This window comes from Camelus bactrianus, chromosome 14, assembly GCF_048773025.1.
Source record: "Camelus bactrianus isolate YW-2024 breed Bactrian camel chromosome 14, ASM4877302v1, whole genome shotgun sequence".
NCBI classification, from domain to species: Eukaryota; Metazoa; Chordata; class Mammalia; order Artiodactyla; family Camelidae; genus Camelus; species Camelus bactrianus.
Genome location: NC_133552.1, coordinates 42,899,814 through 42,922,426, shown reverse-complemented (window position 1 = coordinate 42,922,426; position 22,613 = coordinate 42,899,814). Strand labels below are relative to the sequence as shown.

General features: G+C 40.9%; 1 protein-coding gene across 14 annotated transcripts in view; it reads left to right on the top strand.

The window, feature by feature from the left end:
• Positions 1–22,613, top strand: part of KLF12 (KLF transcription factor 12) — a 405,368-nt gene that overhangs the window by 334,503 nt on the left and 48,252 nt on the right. The gene's annotated exons all lie outside the window — the stretch shown is intronic.

Here is a 22,613-nt window from a genome sequence, read left to right as displayed (position 1 = left end):
TGCTCCGAGGAGGTAGGGAGGAAGGTCAGTGTCTGAGTGATTTTGATGAAAGGGGATACATGCAATCAAGCACACATTTTTGCAGAAGGTTGCTGCTAGTCACAAAGGGCATATGACTCCAATAATGATTTTAGTGCTTTTCTGGATATGATGAGATACAAGAATTGGGGCTTATACAGTCTTCTGAAAATATCTAACCATCTGAAGGCCTGTTCTACCAGTTTTCCCCAGAGCCCAGAGCACTTCATTCCTGATCTCCACCCTGGACTCCTTTCAGGGTGCATTAAAGGTCAGTGGCTGCAGTGGCTAATGATTTAATCCTTGTAGAGGCAGATGGCAAGTGCCAATTTTTAGTTGGCACCAGAAATGACCAGAAGAGTTATTTCTACTGCAGAACATTGATTACTCAGTTTTTAAAGAGGGAATGTAAAGTGTTTCACAAATGTTTCATATGAAACAAAGAAAAGAAATCAATGTAGATTTTAAATCCATATTTGTTTATAACACTCCATTTCACAACATTAACCTTTCTATATATAGTGTAGCTCCAAAAAAAAAAAAGGAGGGAGGGAAAGAAGAAGAAAAGAAAAGAAGAATTGAACTGTGTACGGTCTTCAAAGGTGAATGGAAATTTGCAGGTCTGCATTCTTCCTTCATTGAATTGTGCTTAGAATGGGATTTTGATTAAAAACTATGGCTTTTTTTTTTAAGTGTGGAAGATGATTACCAAAGATTGAGCTTCCAAATTAACTTTATTCCTAAATCAGGATTATTTTTAGACACAAAATAATGATTCTTTGAATTTGAATAATGCCTCATCAGCTTGTCTCCCTTCCCCCATTAAATCTAATTAATCCTCACAATAGCTTGGTGATGTTGTTAAATATTACGCTTTTCTTTTTCACACAGAGAGGGAAACAGAGCAAAGGGGAAACAGCCGTTTGCTTACATACTGTCTAAAAGCTGGGGCATCCCTCCTGGTCTCTCACAGTCACTAAAGCGCATTGTTTCCTGTCAAACCTGGAAAGCTGAGGGGTAAATAATACTCTTGGCCATTACATAAAAGGAAAGGGGGAAATTAGGTCCTTTTTTGACTGCACAGAGTTGATATTCTGTCTCAGTCCAAGGCACGTGGTACTGAGGAAACTTCATTACATGTAGACAATACAAGATACTCAAGTGAGCAGCATCAGCTAATGGATAAAGTACAACATTGTCAGGTATGCGATCCGATTTCCACAGCTCATTTCTCAGCATCTAAATGTGGAACACTGAGTACATAACGCATTTTCTTTCCTTCACTTTTCCTTTTTGGAGTATTTTGAGTCTTGATAACCTGTTCCTACGTAATTCAGAGCATGCCATTTGGTTAGTAAGTTTAAACCACTTTTATCTTCAGAGAAGTAATCCAAGAAAAACAAAAAAGGATTTTTACTACTATCCTTGAGAAAACTCAACTTCTATTTATTCAGTAACATTTATTTACATTCCCAGGCACTGTGAAAAGCACTGGATTAGAAAGATAAGTAACAACACGTGGTTTCTGTCCTTATGGGGCTCAGTGTCTTCTAGGACAGTGGGGTGTGGATGTGATATTAGACGTATATAATAGGCTGTATTATATGATACTATACAAATAATATGGAATATGTTGTAAAATGTGGATATTGCTCTAAGAGATGTGGTCATAGGATAATGTTTAGAGGAAAATGGTATCAACTGTACTTAAGACTAGTTTGGGAGTGGGTGGTAGGGAAGAGGGCAAGTATAAAAGAAGGGACTGTCAGAAAACCCACCCCCCAAGAAGAAGGGTTTAAAGTAAAGACCCAGAATTAATAGGAAAAGCAGACAGTCGACAAAGCTATTCCTTTGTAGATTGAAACACATATACAAAGACCTGGAAACATTTCTCAGTTAACTCTAGTAGGAGCATACATGGGTTTAATACGTGTGTTTTATTTGGCCATGAGTTAGTTAAAAATCCTATTACCTATACTGTCTTGAGTTTTTCTCAGGTAAGTTCTGTGAAGCTGGTACATGGAAATAAATCACCAGCTAGGAAGAAGCCCAATGAAATCACCCAGAGTCTATAGCTAGTTAAGTGATAAACACTTGCTATTTCTTTGTGAAATATTGGCTCTGAAAATCCTGGAGGCTTAAATACTTACACTAGCCATGGAGATGAAAGGAAAGTGATCATTGTTCTCCCCTCAAAAAAAGAAGTTTGGGATAATGTATAGAACTAGATGCCAAGTTGAACACTGACTTGGTTCTGGCTTAAGTTAGATCTGCAAACGCTACATGCAAGTGATGTTGGCTGATGCTGTGAAGTTAGCAAACGCTCCAATCAGTTAAAAAAGATTGTTCGTCAAATAAACAATTAAACTTTTAAAAGGTGAAAAAGCTTGAACTTCTAAGTTATGCCTAGGAAACGCATGACAGTTGGGAGATTGTAAATGTCGATGGCTGTGGTTGAGTTATCAAACCAACGTTTACCATTGAGTAAAGACGGCTTAACATTTTAAGTAGTGTTTTTCTTTGTGTAATGTTAATATGAGAGGCGGTCTCTTCTGGCCTCATTCCTGTGGCAGCGTTGCCTCTGGAGCTGAAGAAATGTGGGGAAAAGAATGTCTGTTCAAGACAAACAAACCTGCTGGAATGGAAAGAAAATGTGGTTAAAAAAATGTATATAACCAGGAAGGAGCTGAAAGCACCAGGATGTAAGAAGTCCAATGACAGATGAGGCAGGTCAGCTGTAACTGCTCACTCCCAGGGACTAAAGGGTGGCATTGAGAACTTCTTGCAGAATTTATTAGCACCCCAATAAAGAACATGAGATCATTGTACAACTCATTTAATATTCTATTAATCAGAGTTAGCCACCCAGGCCAGACGTAAACCCTGTCTGTCACAGTGGCTCTCCCCTCACTGGCCTCCCACTCTAGGAATATTTGTTGATTTGAGGATTGAGGAAGCCTTTGAGGCTCAGGATGTGAATTTCATCCTCCATGTCATGTGTCCCAGCTCTCCTCTTTCATACCTTCCTTTGTCCAGTGGTGATTAAAAACCTTGAGAAGAGCATATTCTGTTTTTTCTTGCCTATGATAATGCCAGGAAAAAATATCTTGCTACCATTGGGGCACATGGAGGGAAATGGGGCAAACCTTATGAGAGATTTGAATATGCAAGTAGGCTTTTTTTCTTCATAGATCTTTTTGCTTGAAGCTGTTATATTCTGATATCAAACCCACAGAGAGTGGCTGTTTCCAAGTCATCTTTCGGCTCTTGTCTTCTCAAAGCTATTCCAGAAATCTGTAACTTGTATTTGGTGTAGATGTGTAGATTGTATTTGGTGTAGACTTGTAGATTGTATTTGGTGTAGATGTGTAGATTGTATTTGGTGTAGATGTGTAGATTGGAACAGGGTAGGGAGGGGATATCTCCCTGGTGGGGAATATCTCTGAACTGAACATTGAAGTTGATTTAAAGCTCCCCAAATTTCCAGAACAGTGTGCGAATTAAGAACATACATGTATACATAAGCTCATTTTTAGCTTTCTATTCTTTTTTCTCCATTTTCCCCTCCATCCTTCTCTAGTCCCAAAGTTTTCAAGGACTTGGGTGCATATAGTTGTGTGATGATGGTGGTAATGCTGGTTGTGCTGTGTACCTAAAACATCCATCCAGGGCTACTGTGTGACACAGATATGTGTGTGTCATGTAATAGACACTATGGACTCCATATGTGAAGATGGAGAAGATTAGGCATTGTTAATAGGAATTGTCATCAGTAAAATGGGATTAATTTTCTCTAACTAACTGGTTGCTGCCACCACCAGTCTAAATTATGATTCATTTCTGACCAACATGCCTGAGATGTTCTGTCACTGTGTACAGAAGAAACTCCAGTTTTAATAGGAGTATCCATGCAAATTATGACACATCCTGGGTGTGAATCCTATTTCACATTTGGAAGCAAACAGTCCTGTGTCACAAATTCTTTGCAGGGTGGGAAGAGCCTTTTCACACTTTGATGTTTTATTGTTGGATGTGCAGTGCTCCAATGAACTTAAACATTTATATGCATACAGTCACAAATGTTCCGCATGACCTCATAGCATCCTTTTGAAGGATATAATGAGTATGGATTTTTGTCATTAATCAAGAATGTTCCTTCATGTTTAAACTTTCAGCCTTAATAGAGGAAGGCAGTAGAGCTGTTGATACTGGAAACCTTTCAGAAAGTTGATGTAGAACTAGCCCTTTAAGGAGGCAGAGAACATTTCCAAGTGCAATTGTGGTCCATTACAGGGCTGGAAAGGAGCTGGAAGCATCATCAAGTCCAGTTCCACCCCTCACCTTACAAAGGTAGGAATGGAGCTCCGAAGACCAAAATGTGTTGCATGTCAGATGTGGGCCAGCAGGTCACACAAAACTGAGCAAAGATGCATATGTGATATATTCAAAGAAGAGTAAATTACCAAGTGATATAAAAAAGTAATTGCTCTTGGAAAATTGGTGAGCAATCGGAAACAGGCCTGTGATGATGTGAGATGTAAAATAAGACACCATTCATGCTTGGAGTTTTCTGGATCTCTGAAAGCAGATCAGGGCCATTTTGAACATTAAGGCAGCTGTCATCTGTCTACCTGCCGTGGTCAGGGGCTTCTCTCGAGGCAGGGAGGGTCTCTGCACCCAGGGCTCTGCCCTCCCGGCCAGTCGTCTTTCTGCCTCGTGGCAGTTCATTACCTGTGGGCAGAGCAAGGGAAATGCTGCAGATTAAATAAGATGGATGTTTAATTCATTACACGCTAAGCAGAAGGCTTTTGTCTGGGAGATTCCCATGAGATGGATGTGGTGGAGGAAGAGAAAGAAGAAATAGGAAAGGCCTGATAAAGACATTGCTTTCCATTCCAGTATGTGGCAGTTACTCCCTGCCAAAATGTTTACTCATCAGCTTGCAGATCCTTGCACGCTCATTATTTATAGATAATATTGACTATGTTATTTTAATTACCAGAGCCTTTCACTGCTTCTTGACTTACAGGGCAAAAATTATGATACTCTGTCTGAACTTTAATATGTGAAAATTCCAGTTCCCAGAATGCCTGCCTGGACTTTTTTTTTTCTTCTCCAATTCATAAGTGTTGGCAAATAAGTAACAGCAGGTTGCCTTTAGATTTCATTTGGAAGTGTGTTCTCTCCAAGGTTTGATAACACATTCAGAAAGAGGGCTACAGTTCATAGAATCATGAACCAGTTTGCAGGTTGTCTGTCTACTGAATTGCAATGAAAAGAAGGACCTCCTCAGTGTTGCTGCATTTAAAATCCCTCCAAATTCATCTCTCTGCTTTGGTTATAATCCAGCTCTTAAATTCTTTCTTCACTTCTACCACCTCCTCAAATTTAGCTTGGAGACAGTTCTGTATACTTTAAACTTGCGTGCCATCTTTCAGTTTAACCTTCTTCACGACCTTTGGTTTAATTTTCTTAAATTCTCTTATTACCCAGAATTGCAGCAAGAAACCTCATGATAAAAGTGTTTCACATTGCTTTTAACATCAGCTGATTCCTCTGTCTGGTGTTGCTTCCGTCCCTTATGAAGATGATTTGGGGGAAAAATTAAAGATTATTTTCTACAATTATTTTCTAATTATGGGAGAATTAAGGCTATAAGATCATGCTGAGCTAAAAGGTCACCACTTATGAGACATTTTTCTATTAAAAGTCCATTAGTAATTTGTTTTTGCCAACCTGCTGCCCAGAACCATATTACTGTCTCCTTGGGCATGTTGGTGGACTCCCTGTTATTACTGGCATCTCCTCAGCCCTGTGGCTAGGTGTGGTACTGTCGTGGAATAAAATGTATTAACTAATTTTAGTTCAGTATTTAAAAGGATTTGTCTGAAAAAATCGAAAAATACATGAAGGCTGAACAACACACTTGTAAATAATACATGAGTCAAAGAAGAAATTGCAAGAGAAATTTAAAAATACTTTTAAGTACAGTTGACCCTTGAAGAAGCAGAGTTAGGATCGCTGACCCCACACAGTTGAAAGTCTGTGTACAGTCAGCCCCTGTATCCACGGTCCTCTGTTCACAGATTCAGCCAACAGCAGGTGGTGTAGTAATGTAGTGCGTTCCTATTGAAAAAAATCCACATATAAATGGATGCACATAGTTCAAATCCGTATTTTTTAAGGTCAACTATAAATGAAAACACAGCTTACCAGGATTTGTCAGATGCATCAGTAGTAGTGCTTAGAAGGAAATTTATAGCCTTATATGTGTGTATTAAAAAAGAGGAACGATCTCAAATCAATAATCTCAATTTTCTACCTTAGGAAACCAGAAAGAGAAGAGCAAATGAAGTCCAATGAAAGCAGAAGAAACATAACAAAATGACTTGTTTGTCATTCTGGGATTAGTATTTTTCACGTAATTGTTGTTTCTTAGCTTGGTTTTATACAACATAAAGGCTATTTAACATTCACACAATCAGGACTCATGATTCACTCTGGGAAAGCACCTTGAACTCCAGCTCTTTATAGTTTTAAGTTGTGCAGCGTGCATTTCCCTCCATCACAGCCCTCTCCCTGTTCAACTTGTTCACATGTAGAACTTGAAAATAATGGTTGTGTTATAATGAAACAGGCAGAATAAAGGGCTGTGGGGAGTCATTAATGAATAATGCAGAAAAAAACCTGTCCTAATATTGAAAAATACATATCTATACTAGCACCGGTACAAGTTATGTTATAATTAACATATCAAATTAAAATGAGGAAAGATCTTATTTTATAAGCATCTAGACAAGCCACTGTCCTTCACAGTGAATATATTTAGGCTAAAGAATTAGCTAACCAAAACTGTCTTCTAAATATATATTTGAAAGAATAATGACTTAATATTAGGACCTCATCAGAAACCCTTATGTATTCTTGAATGTGCTGGAAATACCGCTCAGAATTGTAAATCTTAAGGGGATTTCCCTCTGGGAAGGCTTGGGTACCAGCAGTTTTGTTTTGATTTTCATCCATCAGTCTTATTGGCAGTGTTACCTTTCTGGCCATGGAGATTTCTCAATATACACATGGACAGTGAATAATTTTAACATTAAATACCTCCTCATCTTACTATAATTTTTCTCAGCTGACTAGGTTTTCATAAAGTTTTCACATTCATTTCCTTCGCATTGGCTATGTATTACGTTTCTTAGCATGGAGCTAGATTACCTAAGGAAGGATCAGTATCCTCATAAGTAATGTATTTCTTTTCATCAGTTTTAAAAGAATTGTAGCTAGTGTGTGACGTAATTACCCCGACAGCACACAGGTTTTGGTCACAGCTGCTCCACATAAGCCCTCAGCTAATAAGTAGCTGGAGAACTGAGGACCCTGCTGGAACCCTCTGTCTGTAACCATTACCTCTGTCTAAATTTTCATTCACTTCAGTCTCCTTTATCACATGAGGTTCTTTTGTTGCAAGTAATGGAAACCAACTGAGTCTGTCTAACTTAAGCAAAAGGTAATTTTGTTGAAGGATGTACAAGGTAGGTTACAAAGTCAAAGGAAAAACAGAGGAGCTGGGCATCAGGAAACCCAGGGAGCAGGACAGCACCCCAGGTCCAGGGGGCAGGATTGAATAAGCAGGTGCAGAGCTAGAGGGAGTCAGCTCCAGCTCCTCGATGACAGTAGAGGAAACCAGAGTGTGATCAGCCAGCCTGGCGCCGGTGCCCAGCCCTTTGCCGAGTTGGGGAGGGTGCCTAGGTTAACAGTCCCATTGAAACCATGCATCATGAGGAGTTTCCCAAAGGAAGAGGAGGTGCTGGTACCAAACAGTGATGGGAAAGACGATGCTTCATAAACCAGCACCGTCCACTTGCTCTGTTACCCAGTGAACTAGAAGCTGCCATTAAAGGTAGTTAATGAACTTAGTCCATGGAGGCAATCTTTTCTTACATTTTGGAAGATGAAGGCACTCCTACGATTAGTAACTAAACTCAGTGGCTTCTCCCGGGTCTTACCCTGGAATGTCCAAAACATAAGAAGAATCTTTCATCAACATAAACTTCCTTCTTATTGAAGCTTAGAGTTTTTGATCCTAATCCATTTAAACCATCCATTTTCCCAGAAATCCTACTTCGAATCACATATTTTAAAATGCAGCCTTTAAAGCCAAACATACTTAGTTATTGTGAAAAGATTAATAAAGTAGAGGAACCTCCTATGAAATAAATAAAGCTTGATTCTACAAGCTTGGGTTCTGGTATAGATTTGTCACTGAAACAAAATCAGTGCTTATACTTCTATTGAATGAATGAATGAATGAATGAATGGTGTCTGACCCAAAATATTTAAATTCGGTCTTAGGAAGAGTGCAAAAGAGGTTAATACTTGTCATAGTGTCACCTTGAAAGAAAGTACTTCATAAGACCTAGGTACTACTGACTGGGTGATTTTTTTTTTTTTGACAATTCTAGCAGTTACTATAGCCTCAAATAAGACTATACTTCAACTCTCTTGGGTCCTTCTCTTTTGTGTGTGTGTATATATATATATATATATATACACACACACACATATATATATGTATTTATATTGAAGTACAGTTGATTTACAATGTTGTATTTCTGGTGTACAGCAAAGGGATTCAGTTATACATATATATTTTTTCATATTATTTTCCACTATGGTTTATTGCAAGATACTGAATATTGTTCCCTGTGCTATACAGTATCTTGGGTCGTTCTTAACTGTAACAATTTAGAATCCTGAGCAGGTGAGTGTATGTGGGTAGGACTGTGGTTTGATACGTGAGGTAAATTCATGTTCCAGGAAGGGGTACAGATTATATTCCAAGCAGAAATGATAGCTTTTTAGGTTACAGAGGAAGCCAGTTTTCTTCAGTTTCTCTGAAGGTCAAATAAACAGAAGGGTAACTCTGTATGTTACCAATTCTGTGTGACCATTGAATCTTCTCTTCCATCCTATAATGTATACTTGGAACACCTTCATACATGGGCATATGGGGTTATACCCTTTAGAAAGCAATGATTTAATTCCCTATAGGATTAAATTAATGTTATTGTAAAATAGAAATCTCTCCGATTCCACCTATTTTTCAATTCCTCTACTCATTGCCTTTTTTCCTTAGAGGACTGCAAGGAAAAAGAAACATTGCTTTCCTTAGAGTTCATAGGTCTGGAGAAAGAAAGAAAATAGCTTTCTATTATTTTTCACTTTAGACCTGAATTATTTTGTACTCTTTGAAGAACCCTCTGTCTTAACCGAGGGAATGGACTGATTTTTTTTACAGTGAAAATGGTTTACAATAATCTTCCCCAAACTTTACAGGCTATAAAGTGTTTATCTGAGAAAGAGAAGGAAGGATGGAATTATACTGGAGGTAGGAAACAAAAGACCAAAGGCAAGGGTGTGGAGAACAGAAGGAAGTTGCTGCCACCTAGAGGTACAAGTTGATAGATGGAAATGGAGAGTGTGCCGTGAACGCTCAGGCGTGATCTTGAGAGGAGGCATTGCTGTAGTATCGTTCGAGATTTGCAGACACTAACTACTGTATATAAAATAGATAAACGGCAAGTTCATACTGTATAGCACAGGGAAGTACATTCAATATCTTGCAGTAACTTACAATAAAAAAGAATATAAAAAGGAATATATGTAAGTATATGTATGACTGAGACATTATACCGTACACCAGAAATTGACACAACTTGTAAACTGACTATACCTGGGGGGAGGTATAGCTCAAGTGATAGAGCGCATGCTTAGCATGCACAAGGGCCTGGGTTCAATCCCTAGTACCGCCTCTAAAAATAAACAAATAAACCAAATACCTCCCCCCCAAAAAAAATTATTAAAAAAATAAAATGATTAGATTTCAACTTTTAAAAATTAATTATTTAAAAAAAAAAAACGGAAATGGCACCAGTTGACTCAGTCTCTGCCTCTAGGTGGGACTAGACTCAGTCTGTCCCCTTCCGCACTGGTGGTGTGCCAGTATTTCCTACGAGATTGTGCTGACCCTAGCGGGGATTTTCTAATTTTGTGGACAGTGGCCTTGTCATTGATCATAAAAACACCTGTGAAGTCGTTGGAAGTCCTCCTGTACAATGCAGTCTCAATTATTTGGAGGAGTCATTATAAGCTTGGCCAAGAGAGAATGTCTTTTCCATAATCCACACCATGTATTTCAATTCTTGCCTCAGGAGCTCCTCGAAGGCTATCTTCTCATTGCATTGTGTGGCTGGCTGATGCTCTCCTGTCTCTTGAGAAAGCACCGGTAGGAGGGAGACCTATGGGATGAGAGCAGAGGGTCCTGGGAATACCATTAAGAGGAAGGGATCCCGAGACTCCCCTGAGTTATGCCTGATAGCTTTAAAACCAGTGCCATACCAGGCTCAAGAATAATGTGTGATTTAGCCCATTTTCATTTTGGTTATTAGGAACTGGCTGTACACAGCACTAGCTTTTTTTTTTAGTCTTCTTGGGACATTTTAAAGGGAAAATCCTCCCTCATAAAGAGGTCTAGACAGCCAGAAATGTCCTGCCACATTTGGCTGGCGGTTCTCACTTTTCAGGACTGCCATATTGCACAACCCCAGGGGGCACTCTTCCCACCGTAGTCTTTGTGGAGGGTGCCTCCTGGAGCACTAAAACAAAGCATATTGTCCTGGAAAGGTGAGAAAATCCAGAGGGAATATTTGTGTGAGTTCATGCGTCGGCCCCTCTCTCCTCTCCTGAATGAATGGGAGACTTGATTGAATGTTACTGACGATGGTTTTCAGGGGGTTGGCGGGGGAAGCTTCAAAAAATACCAGAAGGGATCAGCATACCTTTTAGAAAATGAGGGTAGCGATCAGAATGTGCCCGTGTTCCTTGTTTATTTTAAAGCCTACTGCTTTCCTAGGTTGCATTAGCTGAATCTCTTCCCTGCCTACCTGCCTTGTGGGCTTTTACCTGCTTACCATTTTTGTTCTTTTTCTTCACTTGTATTTAATTTTAAGTGGCAATGTAAGTGTTTACATTCCATGTCACTTGCAAACCTGATCACTTTTAAAATTGCCAGAAGTGTTGGTTTTTTTTTTTTTTAAACTCATAGCATCATAGCATCATCATCACTTTCTAGAATTTTTTGTGTTCATTTGTTTGTTCCTTATTCAGTGAAATTATGGCTCCTGCAATGATCTGGCTGCTTTTCTGCACTCTGTGGATACTGTGTTAGGTAAGACAGACGGGCTCCCACTCTCACAGAGCTTACCGTGCAGTCGAGTAAGATAAAAAGCTAGCACATGTCTGGGGGTGACACGTGCTCTGAGGAAAGTATAACCAGGATATGATTGGAGGTGACTGGAACCATCCAAGGGGTTTGGTTGGAGAAAACCTCTGGAAAGCAGGGGACGCGCCAGCTGGGAGATGAGTGAGAAGGAGCCAGCTGTGTGAGCATCTGGAGGAAACTGTCCAGGTGCTTGAAACGACTCACACAAAGGCCCCGGGGTGGGAACACATTTGGAGAATTCAAGGAACATAAAAAAGTGAGTGAGGCGTGGGTGGAACACGGTAAGTTCAGAGAGGGTGGCCGGGACAGAAGGTGGCACAGCCTGTGGTCTAGGTGTAACCGGACCGTGGGAGGAGAATGAAAGGACCAGATGTCTATGTGTATATTTTCAAGGCTCATCCTGGCTACTCTGGAGAAAGGATTATGAGAGCGGAAGCAGAGGGCTAAATGAGGATGCTGGGGCAGTGGATGAGGAGGAAGGGGATGGTGGCTCGGACAAGAGTGGTACCACTGGAGAGAGAAGTGGAGGAAATTGGGATGGATGTTGAAGGCAGTGTCAACAGCATTGGCTTATGGAAGGAAATGGAGAAAAGAGAGGAGTCAAGGATGATACCTAGTTTTTTGTCTGAGCACCTGTGGTTGTGGCTGGGAGCTTAGAGGAGAGGGCAGGTCTGTAGATACAAGTGTGGGCATCACCAGTATATAAATGACACCTGACAAGGGTGTGGATGTGTCTGTGTTTGATGAGGAGGGACAGAAAAGTTTTTGAGATGAAGAAAAGCTGAAGATTACAATTTTTCGAAACATCAGCTGGCGGCTGTGATGCACAGTGTGGAGTCACAGATACCCAGGGGTAAATCAGACAGAAACTGTATCTGTGCACCTAAGGCAGCCCACACCTGTCCTCAGGGCACAAACTGACAATTGTGAGTTTCCATCACTTTCTTTGCCCCACCTCAGCGTGCTCTCCACAGTCCATCATAAAATGATGCCGCCTGCCCCGGTATCGGTCCAACCTAGGGCTAGTTGGTGAGACACCCAACTAAATAAGTAGATCTTAATACATGAAGGCATCTTTTCGCAAAACACCAAGTGCCCTGACCTCTCCCTTCCATGTAAAGACTTCAGAATTGAAAAGAATCTATTTGTTCAGATCCTCCAAGCCCACTTTTCTTTCTTTCTGTTCCGCACCCACACAGTCACACAAGGCAGAAGCATCGTAGTAACTCCAACTCTGTCAAAACCAACATCCATTTCATCACCCAGCCTAGCGTTCCTCCTCCTAAGTATTTTTTGGCAGTGTTGGCTCTTCTTCATCCCACATGCCTTCATCATCTCTTGCCTGAAATACTAACCTAAGCTCCTAACTGGTCTCTTTTTGGTCTCAGATTCTTTCCACTCTCCCCCACCCCAGATCCAGCCTTCCCCATGCCTGCAGCAATGTTTGTAAAACGTAAATGGGATTGCTCCTCTCTTTACGGCTCTGCCGTCCCATCGTTTAGATGTCCAAAGCCCTTAGTGCAACTTATGAGACCCTTTGCAAGATTCTTTTCCTCCTTTTCCACCTCACTTTCCCTAAATGTTCCCATCCTCCATGGACCCTACATTCCAGCCACACTGAACGTATGTTTTCCAAAACACCTTGATTAGCAAGGAAACTCAGCTTAAGGATTCTCTTCTGTGCAAAGTCTTCCCTACAGTCCCTAATCCCATGAGCCTCTTCTTCTCTGATCCGATGCCACTATATGACCCATGTTATCATCCTCATCACCATGTACTGTCATCACGATTGTTTGCCTGTGTGTGATGGTCTTCCCATCTTTTCATCCCCAGATGGCAAACACTCCATTGTCAGGACCATGATTTCCTGGCCTCCTGCACAGCACCTGGTCCAGCAGGCTCAGGACATACCGATCAATAAAATGATTAATCCCAACATCCATATTTTATTTGTAGGAAAACTGAAGCCCAGGGAGTCTAAAGAATTTTGTCCAAGTTCGCACAGCGAATTTGAGCTAGGATCAGAACCACAATCCCCTGACTTTGGTGGCTTCCTGTCCACGTTTTCATGGTTGTTTCCCATTCCTTATTTTAAGAAAAGTAGAAATACTCAGATTCAGGAGGCAACAAGAATTTTTTCATCTTAGAAACGTCTTCAAACATTGGTTACATCATCTCTACCCTTTCAGTGATTATAATTACTATATTCGACAAAACGTTTGAAGGATAATAGCAGAATATTGACCTGGATTTCAGAGATTGGGGCCTCTTCTGTCACTCTCTTATCTGATCTGGGGCAAGAACGAGTCCCTCATGCCTGCGCTTGCCTATTTTTTCACAGGGATGATGTGAAAATACATGGAGGAGATTTTGTAGGAAAGCACCTTATTACTGTGGAAGGCAGAATGCTACAGAATGCCTCAGTGGTATTTTTTGTCACTGTTCACTTTTTTCTTAAATGTAACCTCCTTTTTTGGTGCTTTCAAAATACATCTATTTGATAGCTTTCCATTTCTCTTTTTTTGTTTCCACAAACTATGTAGTATTATAAAGGATTAGGATTTCAATTCTTACCTCCACCTGACTTTAACATTTACACCCTGCCCTCTGATCTACTTGATTCTGAATTTAATTATCAGGCTTACATTAACACCCTGTCTCTTAGCTTTCTTCCCACCTAGTAGTTCTTCATGGCTGAGTGAAAAGAGCTTGATTAATAAAAGCTTGCCCTTTTCCATTTCCTTGTAATGAGTCCAATAAAAAAGGGTCACCTCCTGGATGGGCTTTGTCCCTTGGGTGTTCTTAATTCCATAGGTTTTTTTGTTTCTTGTGTATATTGATGGATTTGAAAACCAACCTCCTGATTTTTATTGCCACGCCTTCAAAGATACGGACACCCACAAACATCACAACTCTGGAAATAGTATTTGAAACGAACTTTAAATGCTGGCCCTGTGGTTTGACAGAATTTAAGACATAGGACATTGTCCGCTGAACAAAAAATAAATATCTTTCTTTTCAATCAATCAGTTCACTCAGCAGGTCCTGAATTTTAAGTGGCACTGTGCAAAGTATCAAATCCATGTTGATATAAAGAGTTAAGTCGTTTATCTTCCCAAGAGCTGAGGGGCTGGACCTCCCCAGGGGTGTAGCAGCTTTGGGCCCTGGTCCCAGCGCACACGCCAGAAAGGGCTTCCTAAAGCTCACAGGGGAGCATCATTTACTCTCCAAGAAATGTCCATCAGAGCAACGCTAGTGGCATAATTGGCCACAGAGGGAGATGCAGCCTCTGAAGTACTGAATGTAGATTGCTCTTCTCCAGGAATTTTTAAGGCCTTGAAGACTGACCTGGGGTGAATAAATATAAAAATGCAAATCCAAACAGCTCAGTGGAACAGGCACGGGCTCTAGGGTCAGGGGATGCTAGTGCAAATCCTGCCTGATGCTTTTATTGGCTGGCTGGCCTTAAGCCAGTCATCAGACTCCTCACCACCACTTTCCTCTGGGGTAACAATGCAACAGAAACATCCCCCTCCTGAAGCTCAGCAGGTTAAAATTTAAATGTGTTGGTTCAGGTGAAAGCTATCGACAGAGCAAGACTGTGTGTTAGTTATCACTGTTATCCGAATGCCAGCCCCCGGTGATCTGCCCCTCCAAGACAGTCATCTAAACGTCATCCGTGTCTGACTCTGCCGCACGCTGCCTCATGACAAAGGGAACCTGGTGTGGAATTAGAAATAGGCCCTGAAATCTATAATTTGCTGCCAGGCCTGCCTGGTTATATTGCTGGTGAATAATTCATCCTCGGGTGGTAGAGGTAGGTCTCCAAAGTGAGTCTCCACAAACTCCTCATTTTTAACGCTCCTCTATGAAGGGAAGCAGTGAGGTCTGCTTTCCTCAGGAAATGGTTAGTGTACATTGTCAGAATCACCTTTCCATGATGTTTTGTTCTTAAGCCTTTTTTTTTTAATAGTTTTATGCAGTTTCATGCTTATCATTCCATTTATTCTTCATAACGATCCTGTGAGGTGTCTTAGAAGATGTGATTATCTGAATCTTTAAAATGAAGGGAGGCAGAACAGAGTGAGGATCAAAGAATCCGTCTCCTTACTTTCCTGTTTCAGTTACCACGCATTAACTCTGTAACCTTAGGCAAATGATTTAGTATCTCTGTGCCTCGGTTTCCTAATCTATATGGTGGGGCTTGTTGCTAACACCTGTGCTGTGGTTATTGTGAGGATTAAATGCACTAATACATAGAAAACTCTAAGGACAATGTTTAGTAAACTCAATAAATGTTGACTATTCCTGTTTTAAGGGGATGCAATGCCAATTTATGTAGGGGCATTGCTAATATATAGCTAACATTCCTTATCTCATTAATGTCTGGAAGTATTTGAGCCTTTCACAGATAACAAAATGGAGACCTAGGTTAACTGAATTCCCCAGTATGATATTTTAAGTTGACCTTGATATTTCTACTACATCCCTCCTGTTCACTCCTCTCCCTTTACCTACCTTTTCAATGTTCCTATTCTCCAAAGTTCCATCTCTCTATCCACAATCTTTCTTAATGATAACAGCCTTCTCCACAATTTTAAGTCCCCACCCTTTTGCAGAAGGGATTGACCACTTCCTCCCCTGGGTCCCCACCAAGTCTTTCTGTCATAGCCCTTGAGTGTGTGTGTGTGTGTGTGTGTGTGTGTGTGTGTTTGTGTGTGTGTATGTGCGCGTGCGCGCACGCGTCTCTCTTTTAGACTCTTAAGTCTCCAGTACCTTGCAGAAGGCCTGGCCCATACATAGAAGGCAACATAGAAATATTTGAAGAAGGAAGAAAAAAAGAGACGGGGCATGGCTGTAATATGAAGTGTTCTAACCCTTCTAAAATATTTTCTGGAATATTTTAAGAGTTTTTCCAAGATTTGCTTAATGAAAATAATCTGCTCATTGGAAGTCTGACATCTTGAGCACCTGCTAGGTGCCACGCACTGTGGGAATCCTGAGTCTCTAAAGGTACCCTCAAGGAACTTCTGTCTGGGGGAGAGTTCAAACTCTCAAGGATGAGTCAGGAAAGTTATGTTGCTACAGTGTGTTGATGGTCTTTTATAAAAATCACGTCATCTCTTTGTCACAGGTAGAGCTTTCTATGCCTCACCAGTTCAACATATTTAGATGTTGCATCATTGTGTTGGCCCTGGACGTTAGCCATTAGTTGTTCAAGATAATGGAATTCATGAGTAGAAGTTATTTATGTTTTTTCATTTCATTTAAAACTTTTTTTAAGAAGTGTCTGTCTCCATTGCCTCTGCCCCTTCTAATGCTTCTCCTAGTGTGATTTAGCTTGTTTGTAAGCAGAAAAATCACTGAGCCAATACAGTTCCATCATTGTTTGCCCACATACACGTATACACACTCCTAGTTGTGGTAATGGAGTATTTTTGTTTGTGGTTCTTATCTGTGGTTCTTAACCTACCTGATGCTACTCCACTGTGTTGACATTGGACTGTTATTAGAATGCTGAGTTCTCTCTGGGTTTAGATTTTGAAGTTGTCAGATATTCAGTAATAGAATTTTGCCTGGTGTAGACAGCATGTATTACCTACTTAGTAGGACATTACCACCCTTGAGATGTAAGAATGATGCATCCTTTGTCTCGTGACCACTAATGTTTTTCTTCTGTTACTGATTCAGTTGCATAGTGGCATGGCCTTGACTTGCGTGCTTTCATTTCTTGAAAACAGCAGTAAGTAAAGTCAGAATCATTGCTGTTAATGCTCGGCGTTGTCTGCAACAGCGTTTGCTTTTGCAAGTTGGTGCTTATCTGCAGACTCAGAGGCCTCTGGTTCTGGAAACTGCAGATGTGCAGCACAATGACCAGTGTTGACAAGGGAGCACTTCCTTTTTCTTTTTGCACTCGGTACTTCAAATTAGAATGTGAAATACAGTCATTCTTAATTGTGATACTTTCACAAAATATGTCACAATCTGGGCATAACGTGGCCTTTGTTAGATGCGCGTTGGGATTAGTAATAATTACAGTTAACGTGTATCAATATGCATGATTAGAAGTAGATCGGGTAGCACATGTCTTCAGCCCTCGTTCCAGTTGACCGCAGTGTCACATGACTGAGTCACGGAAGAGGAAAACCAAAACCTGCTCCCTGGCTCTTGACTGAGCCCCACTCGCAGTGCACACCTTCACACCTTCGTGATTTTAGTCACAACCAGGGAAGAGCAGGGCCACCTCTTTCCTACGTGGAGCAAATCCTTTAAATGAATACCTGCAGTATGCATTCTCTTATGTCCCCAAGGGTTTGAGAGCACATGTCTGAAAATAACTCCATCCTACAGAAGGTTTAGGGGAATGCGGCAGATTTTAAAAACGAACACACGTGCATGAACCACAACTTCTCATAACTACTAAATGAGTGAGATGGTTATTCTAGTTGATAAATAATAGCTATACTTTCAAGCACTCATCAAACTGGCTGATTAAATTAGCAGGCTCCGGTCCAGAGGATGTAGCTGGCTAAGCTCAAAGGCTCGGTGCCTCGAGATGCGACTGTCATCTCAGGATTTAACACCAGGATGCAAAAATATCAGCTTTCTTTATTTCTGAGACACTAGCCTTCACTGAAGGTAAACCCAACTGTCTACACTCAGGAGATAATGAACTCTAATAAAATAGAGGGACACACACACACACACATTCACCTGTGTGCGTGTGTGTGTGTGTGTGTGCGTGTGCGTGTGTCTCCCTGTATCTATATCCATCTCTCCCTGTATCTGTATCCATCTCTCCCTGTAGTTTTCTTTCTTAATATCCTGATGCAGATGTTGCACGTGCCAAGCATCCTGTTGTCATGCTGGCCTTAGGCAGCACGTGCTGCTCTACTTTTGTTCCTTGCATTGCTCTTCGGTGCCTCCTACCTGCTCCTGCAGCCCTGGCGCACAGCAGCATGTCTTCCTGTGCTCCCTGCTCTGGGGTGGCTCCAGTTGCTGCCACCACCCCCCCACCACCCCATCCGTACTAGGTCAGCTCCGGTGTAGCTGACCTAGACTGCAGGTTGTCGGCCACAAAGACCCCCATCACCTGGTCTCCACTCCTCCCATGGATTTGCCAAAAAGAGTTTGATAAAGACCTGTCTCAAGAAGATCCCTCCTGGAAGGGGTCTACACTTACCCTTTTAAATCCTGTCTCGTTCATTCTCTCATGGGAAACTGACAACCAACCTAGTAACACGAGGTTATGATTGACCCCATTTTGTCAGTGATGAAATGAAGGGTCCAAAAGAGAGACTCAGTGATTGGTTATCTGGAACAAAGCCACTGCACGACACAGCTGGCACATGGAGAGCTTCTCAGTCTAAATTTAGCACTGGATCTCCTAACCGGTCCTGCCCAGAATCAGCTTGAATTCTTATTTGTGGAAGGAGCATTTCAGAGCAGACATGCCAGCTCTTTTATTTTCAGTACAAAGATGCTATAGATCTTGGCATTTGGTTTTGTTTGAAGTATGGAAAAATATTTGTAGAAATGGGAAGGAAGAGTTTCCAGATAAACACGAGAGGTCACTGACGTTCTGGAAACTGCTTTTCAAAACCTTTCTCAAGGTATAGATTAGTTTTCCCTCTGGAATACTTGAAATACAATCCTGCCTCAGGGAACTAGTGAATTATAAGAACTCTCAATGCACTTTATGGCCGTGTGATTTTGCTCTTTTTGGACACCACAACTTTCTTGGAAACCACAGCCGTGGCTTTTCTCATTAACACAGTGAGACTTTAAAACTAAGGTGATTATTCTGAAATTATTCATGGTTCTGAAGCAGGCTGTTACCAAAACGATTTTTAAGATGTATTTCTTGGATCTTCCTTTTCTAAACAAATGCACATAAGCCTATGTATATAACGCTGTGCACAAAGTATCTCTTGGTATTTTTTAAGAAGCCCTTTCAAAAGAAGTTCCCATGTCGGGGGAGGGTATAGCTCAGTGGTAGAATGCATGCTTAGCATGCACGAGGTCCTGGATTCAATCCTCAGTACCTCCATTTAAAAAAAAAACAAAAAACAAAACAAAACAAAAAAAAAAACCTAGGTACCTCCCTCCTACAAAAAACTAAACTAAAATAAAATAAAAGAAGTTCCCATGTAACTTTCATGGAATGAGAAAACATTCCTTCTGGTACTCCCCCACCCCTCTTAATGTCTAAATTTATTCAACTGGTTAAATAATCATAGAATAAGTCTTCAGGCAAAGCTAAATTCCCTGGTGATTTCTAGATCCTAAAACAGAGGTCTGTTTTAAGGAACATAACACTGGTCAGACAACAGAATTAAGAGTCTCTACAAAAGAAGTCGATCCTGAGGGAAATGAGATTAAACCCCTTCTGCCCCCATTCTGTAAGGATGAGTAGCAGTAACCGCGCTCAGCACCTGAAATACATATGTCATTCGTAGATGAATGTGCTTCATCCAAGTATGTTCGTATTCTAAGTTCAGATTTTGGAACTGGAGGGCAGCTGCTGCTGAAGGAAGCAGAATCTGCTATCAAATAAGACTGATGTCCTCGGTCCATCTGAAAAGTAACATGCTGCTTCCTGCTTCCTTCCGGCAACCTTTCTTGTAAGTGGAGAAAGTAATGGAAAGATGCAGGATTTTCTTACGTAGGAGACGGAGAGGCCAGGGGAGGGATGGGACTCAAGGCAAACTCTTCTCTTTATGCTCAAGAGAGCAGAACTGAACTCTGGCTTCCCCCGACTTAGTAAGAGGGTAATGGGGAGGAACTGAGGGACATTCCCTCCATTGAGCAGTGGGAGGCTGGGCCATTGCAGTCCCTCCCAGGGATGGTTAATTGTTGTCCCTTCTAACTGAAGTTTTTTTTTTAAAGGAGATACCAGATTGTAATACTTGAGCTCCCACTTGAAAACATTCAAGTGTCATTTCATATCCTCAGCACTGAGAGGGTTGATGTCACTAACATTCTACTGTTTGACCCCTTTAAGGTTATGTCATCTCCTTAAGCTGTATTTTACTCATCTGTAAAATGGGGGTGAAAATGTTACTGCCTTAGAGGATTGGAAGAACTCAGAAAAATGATATGTGTAAGAGATTTATCAAAGCATCTGGCAAACATTAATTTGCTCTATAAACGTTAGCTATTGTAAGCTTTTACGATTTGAATACCCAAAAGTTCAGCAACAGGAAAATTCCTATTTGTGATGCTCTGAGTAGAGACTGAAATCCATATACGCTGTCTTTTGAGCTCAGGTTTGACGGGGGTAAAGCTAGCAAGTAATTTCAGAGATTTGGTTCAGTTCTTAAAATGTTCTGCTTTTCCACGTCAAAAATTGTGCATGTTCCACAGAATACCTTAAATATTCAGAAGTCCTCCCTGAGTCTAATGACCATAGCAAGAATCTGAAATAATAAGTACTGCCATTTGCTTCTGTCATTTTTTTTTTTTTTTGCTTCGCTTGTATCTCTAAATACCCAGCGTTTTATTAAATTGACCCTGTTGGCTCTGCTCAGCAGTCACAAAACGAGAGAACCCTCAGCGTGTTGGGCTCAAAACTCACCATGTCAGTAGGCTTTCCAACCTATTTTAAAAGGTCAGCATGCGTGGCTGCAGAGATGGAAAGTCTCTCGTCCTTTGGTGGCCTATGGTAGATGTGCAGCAGGTGACAGCAGGGGATTGTCACAGCCCCACTCACTGCTGATCCCCGACAGCTCAAGAGATGTGCTCACACATAGTAGGCGCTCAGGAAATGTTTGTGAAATACTCAGTCAGCAACAACTCTCACAATGACATGTTGAGATTTTTTTCAAAGCGACTGAACCTTATTTTTTTTTTTAAAGACTTTCAAAGTAAACCTTACATGAAATATTGAGAGAGAGGGGAGTGGCATTTTGTTCATACAAACTTGCTTTCTATAAGTTTAGATTTCTAATTTATTGTTTTAAAGTCCACGACTGAGAGCAATGGAGCTGTTGAAATTTATACTTGGAAGGTCAGAGGTGAGAGTTTTAGTCTTATTGTATTAGCCTTATGTACTTGAAATTAAAATTATTCAAAAGAGTGACCCTGAAGCTCTGAAGATTCCATGGCATGTGGTTTAAGACAATGGTCACGGAGTTAAGAAAAGAATGCGTTGTTGGCCTAAGAATCTTAAGAAGAAACGTGACCTAGGGGATCGCAGTGAAAGTCTTTGCTGTTACTCTTCATAAATCTGAAGGCAAGATTCTGGTCCCACAAGGAAACCAGAATTTAAGGCTTTGAAACCACAGCTCTGTCTGACCAACCTAATGCTTGTGTGGGCCTTAGGAGCATTGTTGATGTAATCCACTCCTGGCATCAAGGACCAACCCTCACAGGCTCCCTCCTACGTGGGAGGCATCCTGGAGCCACTGCCCAGAATGCCTGAGGGTTCTTTTTTTTTTTAATTGACATATAGTCAATTTACAATGTTGTGTTAATTTCTGGTGTACAGCATAGTGATTCAGTTTTATATATATATATATTCCTTTTCATGTTCTTTTTTCATTATAGGCTATTACGAGGTATTGAGTATAGTTCCCTGTGTTGTACAGTAGGACCTTGTTGTCTTATTTTATATATAGTAGTTAGTATTTGCAAATCCTGGACTTCCAATTTATCCTTCTCCCCATGGAACATCAGCTTGTTTTCTGTGTCTCACCCGGAGCTTTTGTCCTCCTCCTGTGTTCCTCTAACTGAGCTTCGGTTTTTCTCTCCGATAAGACGCAGGAAAGTTTCTGTTCCATGGAAACACTGTCGGGAGGAATTGGAACTTTTAAAATGAATAAAACATTTTTGGAGGAAGTTTAAGTTCTTAGAGGAAAGATGCTATAGGAATGGAAGAAGGTATTATCAATTTTTTAAAAAATGGGACATGTAAAAATGCTGTTAGCGCTTTGAGAAGACTGGGTCCCATTTCATGCCTTGTGTTTTTTGCCTTTGCTTCTGGAGTTTTTCAGCCTGTCTGATGGATGTGTAAATCGCATTAGCACTTGGGGGGCTTTTCATACATGAGTTGTGCTGTCTGTCAGAGCAGACTGCTCTGCTGTAGCTCCTCATCTTCCCTAAAGTCTGCCCCACACGGATAGGCTCGCACTTAGACATATGTCAGAGCACAAAACACTTTCCCCTTGGGACTCGTAGAGGGTGTGTGGAGAATGCTTTCCCTGATTCCTGCTTCTTGAGATAAAAGAACATTTGGCAGAGGAAGTCTTGTTGCCTTGAAACAATAAATCAGGAACAGTTAATAAAATAAAGGACGCATGACATGGCTAGT